This window comes from Argentina silus (genome assembly GCF_951799395.1).
Source record: "Argentina silus genome assembly, chromosome: 11".
Lineage (NCBI taxonomy): Eukaryota > Metazoa > Chordata > Actinopteri > Argentiniformes > Argentinidae > Argentina > Argentina silus.
Window position 1 is genome coordinate 1,982,886 of NC_139665.1, and position 7,414 is coordinate 1,990,299.

The window sequence follows — 7,414 nt, forward strand, 5'->3', positions numbered from 1 at the left end:
TCAAATGGTAAAACACTTTCCTGGAATATTTTTGTTGAACCTGACATTCAGCAGCACTGAGGCTCTATACAAACCTCATAATGGCCCTTTTTAATGCAGCCTTGATTGTTTTCAAATGGTCCAACAGTGACGTGAGGAGTTAAAATCCTTCCCTTTATGCTGAGGCACACATGGTGGTTAGACCATGAGCTGGTGTCCATCACCTGCTGCCCCAGCTTTAATCTCCCTCTGTCCTCTCTCTCTCTCTCTCTCTCTCTCTCTCTCTCACACACACACACACGCACACACAAACACACCCTTTCTCCCTGCAGTCCAAACTCAGTCGTCATGGAAACAGCCAAGATGCCGAGAGAGGGAGAGAGGGAGATGGAGCAAAGGAGGTATGGAGACTGTGTCTGAAGGACATGTACAGATTAAAGGTGACTGTTTTTTGTTGATAGTTGTATACGCCACGATTTCCTTTTAACCCACTGGGTCTTAAACTGCAGGCTGTTGAATGCCACTACCTTTGTGCAGACACACACACACACACACACACACAGAAACACTCAACTTTTTTTACATTTGCTTTTCGCCCCAAGACTCCTCTTTCAAAACTCCTTACACACCTTTGCACTGATTTATCTATTAGTTTCACCCCCCCTCTCCCCCTCCCTCCCTGTTTCTCTCTCCGTATGAAGCCAGATGGACAGAGGACCTTTTCTTCACGGGCGTCTCATGCACGTCTCCAGTAGAGAGCATTAAAGCATTTCATTCAGGAGACAAGGGAGGCCCCCAAAACCCCTCTCTCCCTCCTTCTCTCCTTCTATCCTTCTCTCCCTCCCTCCTTCTCTCCTTCTCTCCTTCTATCCCTCTATCCTTCTATCTCTCCCTCCTTCTCTCCTTCTCTCCTTCTATCCCTCTATCCTTCTATCTCTCCCTCCTTCTCTCCTTCTATCCCTCTATCCTTCTATCTCTCTATCCTTCTCTCCTTCTCTCCTTCTATCCTTCTCTCCTTCTATCTCTCTATCCTTCTCTCCTTCTATCTCTCTATCCTTCTCTCCTTCTATCTCTCTATCCTTCTCTCCTTCTATCTCTCTATCCTTCTCTCCTTCTATCCTTCTCTCCTTCTATCCTTCTCTCCTTCTATCCTTCTCTCCTTCTATCCTTCTCTCCTTCTGTCTTCTTAATTCTAGTGGGAGCGTACAGAGCATGATTTAGCCTCATCAGACGTGGATGTGAAACCTTTTTCATGCAGATGAGATGAAGAGACCTGTATGTACCTGTCAAACGCCCTGTCACTATCAATTAAGACAAACGAGGTGCATAAAAATCATACAGATATGGTAAAGAAGGTTCACTGGTATCTGTTGTGGATTTATAATTTTCAAAACTTGAGAATTGTAGTGATGCATTGATAAAGAGCCATATAAATATTACAAGTACACCATCTTTCCAAAGGCATACATTTCATTGCTGGGAAATAGTTTTTATACATTTTCCCAACTGCCTCTTTTGACACTGAACAAAACGAGACAATATAACATGCCAAAATTTGATTCTGGTGTGTTTTGTGTTTAACTATATTCTACTGATATTAGCAAGTAATTGTGATTACTCCATGTTTTTTTTTAAATTGCTGACCCTTATTTGAAGGTTGCAGGGACGTCACAGAATAACCGGAGAGAAAACGAAATTCCCCAGAAACTGTTGACGTTTTGTGTTTTAAGTCTGACATTTCACCTCCAGATCGTTGCAGCAGCCTATAGTAACCAAGTTCCTGATAATCAACGTAGGATTTACATTTGATTTGAATTGATATTTCCTGGTACGACCGTGACTATTTACTAAATGGCCGTGACCTCAATGTATTATTGAGTGGTGTTGAGTCGTAATTGTTATAGGATGTGATCAATATTTATTCGCCGTCATCCGTTAACGGGAAAATAACAAGTCTCCACGAGCGGCCGGTGTGTTAACGGAGACAAGGCCGATGCGCTGTCGTGGGAAAATCAATGAACACACTGAGTTAATTATGAGAAATCAATTAAGAGGAGGGAATTGTCCCTTTAAAACACCGTTCTGCCATTTAGAAACTGACAGAGACGGAAGAGAGGAAGCTGCGAGGCTGGAACGCCCGCCTGGGTTTCCGTCCCTCGGACGTCTCTGTCTCACACGCTGCTTTCTTCAGGCTCGGCAAAAGTTGGAAGCACAAAATGGAAGGAGGCAAAGTGGTATCGATGTGTGTGTTTTTCTCGGTTGTAGGCCTACAGGTTTACTGTGTGAAATAAACCTTTTGCTCTGTGCTGACCTGAAGAGAATTAATTGCATTCAATGTTTTGAGATTTATTCTCTCTCAAACACACACACACACACACACACACACACACACAAACACACACACACACACTTTGTTTTGCAGTGCATAGCATGAAATAAAAGCTTTATATGACGAAGCCTAGAGAGACCACATGACTTCAGTGTATTGTGCTCTAGACATGTTATTGTACAAAATATATTATTGTACACTTTTAATACATTCTATCGGGTCAAGGCGACGTGCAAAACATTGCTCGGGTAAACGTTGGCGGGGTTAACTCAAAGGTCGATACTTCGTTTGTCCTCCAGAACCTCAACAATGTGAACACTGAGTTCACTCATTCCCTGAAGTCTCGGAGTATTGATGCGTCGAGTCTGAAATATAATTGTATTATTCTGTTCATTATTGGTACCTCGTATCATTATTATTATCGAACGGATGCCACAGCTGCTTGGATGTGCTTATATATATATATATAATGTCCTTTGATATTCGCTACAACGGTTAAGATTATACGTTTGTGAGGAATAGAAATCTGAAAAAGCGCAATGATTTTTAATATCATTATGGACTCAAAATTAACCAAATGGAAACAGTTTCACCTTGTTTGAAGTTAGCTGATTATTTATGCATTAAATCAGTGTAGAATATATTTGAATATCATGTTTTTATGACATGTCTTCGCATTCAAACGCAAGTAAATATGCATAATTATTTTGTTATTAAACAGGCTATTCATTATGGAATTTGCATGTATGCAAATCTTGAAGCAGAACGTAATGCAACGGCATCATTATTACTGATACGTGAAGAGAAACAAGTGATGTTTTTATTTTATAGAGTTATTTAGCAATATATATGACATAGGCCACGTTTTCCAATCCCCAACAACATGGACATAATAACTGTATGTAGTGTTAGTTTAGGTTCGGTTGGATTTAAGATGAATAGGCTACCAGTGGGATGTTCAATATATCTATCGTCTAATTAATATATTGATTACATAACATTTTACAGCGCCATGTGAACTTGAGATGCGTCTGGGAAGTCGTCGTCATTGACTTGAGATGATTAAACCTCTTCCCAGGATATAATGATGGACATATGCTCTTTATAGGGCAGCACCGTGTTTCCTTTTAGGTGTATATGTTTACTTCAAGATTTTCAGAATATGCACATTGTTGTGTAGAAGCGAAAAGATGAAAATATCTCATGAAAATACTTTTAATTTAGTAAGAAAAATATATGTATTCATATGGCCTACTCATAATCTAGATATGAAAATGTTTTTTTAGTTTTTTTTTTTACCTCTGTCCTCTTCAGATTGATATTATTATTATGCTACTATTATGATGAAGCCATTTTTCGTTTTTGCCTTTAAGACAATCGACACGATCGATTAATGTGTCATCACTTGATTTCCCCCCAAATCAGCCACGTGAGAAACGTTGAGGGTGGAATCCTACCTTGACATCAACGCAATATTGACGCGAATGTCGCAGATGAGTTAGGACTCCACATAATGAGTAATAAATCTGATCGTGATGATCATAATAATACGTTATATTCAAATTAATTTGATAAATGCTCGAGTGGTTTAATAGCTTCCATGATCTCAGAACATTTGATTTAAAAACTGTAATAGTGAACATTTGACCGGACGGCAGCAGGCCCGTCTGAGATGGACAGTTTGATGAATAAATAGACCTTTGTTTGCAGGCTTACTAAATATAACGCCAGTACTAGACTAGGCTAAAACGGTAGGCCTAGGTCCTAGGATTGACTCGTACAGGTGCTGGGACTAAAACACGTAGAATAGGCCGACTAAAATGACATACATTGGACATTAAATATCAGGCTGAAAAACCCAAACTCCTGATGGTCTGTATATTTACAGTTATACTTTCGTCCTGCAGGAAGACTCTAACCTGTCATTTCTGATATTTAGTATGATTACAGAAAGAGGCTGTTTTTATGAGTATTGCTTTTTTCATCCATTTCTCGGGTCGTGTGTCACTGCGAGCCGCCGTAGCCGAGGCCCGTTAGAGCGGCCCGGGGTCAGAGGCCACGTGGTCACTCGCGATTGACGGACCACGTCTGCGCGACGCATCCGCGTGCTGCGGTTCCTTCGGCCTAACTACACCCCAAAATATCACCGTCCGCGTCCGCCGGCACCCAAAATTTCAGACGGAGAAGTGCCGTTCAACCGGCGAGAATTAGAGATTACTGGACAGTATGTGTCAACCGGAGCCTTTTCTTAACGTAATGTATTATACAGGAATAAAGTGTTTATTGATTCCTTCCGCGATGTGAGATTAGGCTACTCAATATGAGTGTCTTTCATCCCTGTCGTGTATTGAACACGCTTGTGGTTGACAACATAAATTATACCACTGATAATGAGAAGCCTCTCTGTTTTCAGTGGTAATCAATGGTAATCAATGGTTTTAAATGATTACTAATGTTACTTATTCAGTCGTCAGCATGTCATCAAGAGCCGGGTCAGAGAAGCATTAACCCGATGTATTGATTTTCTCGGGTATGGACATTATTGCTTGACCAAGGCTGTGCAGCCAAAACCACGACCCACAGGGAGATGTCAGTGTGGATGCTATGATTATTAGTATTTATGTATTTAGTGCTGAGGGGCAGTGTGACAAATCAGATATGACTTATAAGCAAAGGAAATGGCTCTAACCCATAATTTCTGTTAAAGAAATAATACAAAAAATGTTTTAAAAAAAAGGAAAGTTAATATAGCATATTAATATAGTATAGTCACTCAATAATTGAGTATGCATTGATTATACTGGAACAGCTACACTGTAACAGCTATACTGGAACAAACCGTTCAATAATTATTTTAGCATCGCACACACACACACACACACACACACACACACACACACATTCTCTGAGCTCTTTATTAGGAACATCTGTACACCTTCTCATGGTGGAGGTGGTAGAATGGTGTGGGGAATGTTTTCTTGGCACACTTTGGGCCTGTTAATACCAATCAATCATCGCTTGAATGCCACAGCCTATTTGAGTATTGTTGCTGACCATGTGCATCCCTTCATGGCCACAATTTACCCATCTTCTAATGGCTACTTCCAGCATGATAATGCACCATGTCACAAAGCAAAAGTCATCTCAAACTGGTTTCATGAACATGACAATGAGTTCAGTGTTCTTCAGTGGCCTTCCCAGTCACCGGATCTGAATTCAATAGAACACCTTTGGGATGTGGTAGAACGGGAGATTCACAGCTTGAAAGTGCACCTGAAAAATCTGCAGGAATTGCGTGATGCAATCATTTCATCATGGACCAGAATCTCAAAGGAATGTTTCCAACATCTTGTGGAATCAATGCCACGAAGAATTGATGCTGTTTTGAGAGCAAAGGGAGGCCCTACCCAGTATTAGTATAGTGTTCCTAATAAAGTGTTCAGTGAGTGTATACACACACACACACACACACACACACACACACACACACACACACACACACACACAACCCCAAGCGCCTCTCTGTGGGTTGATTGTCCAGGTGGTTAGAATGTGAGCAGGCGATCAAGCAGAGGGGTCAGAGGTCAACTTCATCCTAGATGCCTGACCTCATCCGACAGAGGCTGACCCCCGTGGTCAAGCTGCTGGTTGGGGGGGTGGGGGGGGCCTGTCCCTCACCCGCCACGCTGTTACCCCTCCCTCAGTCTGTCCCCCCTCCCTCCCTCCCTCTCTCTGTGTGGTGAATTAAGACCTGACCTTGACTGGTGACCCCTCACCCCCGAAATCCCTGACCCCCACTCCCCTCCCTGACGACCCCCTGCTTTAACACACACACTCCATCTTGGTGACACTCCATACACTCACTCTCTGCTGTAAACACACATACACACACACACACACACACACGTACACACACACACACACACACACCTCTAAAAATGCAGTTTGTTGCTCACAAGTAGTCCTTCACTCTGTCATGCTGCATCGCATCAAACTCACTCAATACTGCATGTCTTTCTACTACACATCAGGGGAGGCTGACGGAGGTAGAAATTGGAGGACGGGCTCATTGTAATGCATGGAATGGAATGGTATCACAGTAACACAGATTCCTCATTCCGTTCCATGCATTACAGTGAGCCTGTCCTCCGATTTCTACCTCCGCCAGCCTCCCCTGCCCTATACACACAGGAGGACCCGGGCTAGACCCGGTGTTCTGGTAACAGGGCTGCAGTTACAGACCCTGGTCAACGGGGGGTGCCAGAGAGAAGCTGCCTCTCCCTCTTCATTTCCACCCCCGTCTCCCCCAGCCCCAGGTTCAAAGAGAGAGGTGAAGGAGGGATGAAAGGAGGGTGGAAATACGCCTCACCAAGCACTTGTGTCTCGATCCCTCCCCTCCCTCCCACCGTCCCATCCGTCCTTTTCTCCCCCCCCTTTCCCCCCTAATCCCCCTATACTCTACTGCATGTTCCTTAATCCCAAATATGTGGGGCCCCCAGTCCCCCCTCTTTGTGGCCATAAAGCTGTATCCTCCCTCTCTCCCTCTCTCCCTCTCCCTGTCTCCCTCTTTCTCTCCCTCTCTCTCCCTCTCTCCCTGTCTCCCTCTTTCTCTCCCTCTCTCTCCCTCTCTCCCTGTCTCCCTCTTTCTCTCTCTCTTCCCTCTTATCACTGTCCAGCACGCTCCTTTCTCTCTCTCCTCCTCCTCTCTCCCTCCTCTCTCTCCTCCTCTCCTCCTCCTCTCCTCCTCCTCCTCTCCTCCACACTTTTCTCCCTTTTTCCTCTCCCATTCTCACACTGCACGTTGGTTCCTGTCGTTCTCCCTCACACTCCGGTCTCTCCCTCCCTCTCTCCCTCTCTCTCTCCCTCTCTCTCTCTCTCTCCCTCTCTCTCTCTCTCCCTCTCACTCTCTCTCTCACTCTCTCTCTCTCTCTCTCTCTCCTCTGTCTCTCGTTCGCCCACACACGTGTGCAGTCATGCGCTCTTGTTCTCCCTCTGTTTTTAGCGTGTGCGTACACACACACACACACACACACTCTGTCGGTCCGTCCACACACACACACACACACACTCTTTTCCTTTATCTGCACCTTCCCTTTGTTCAGTAGA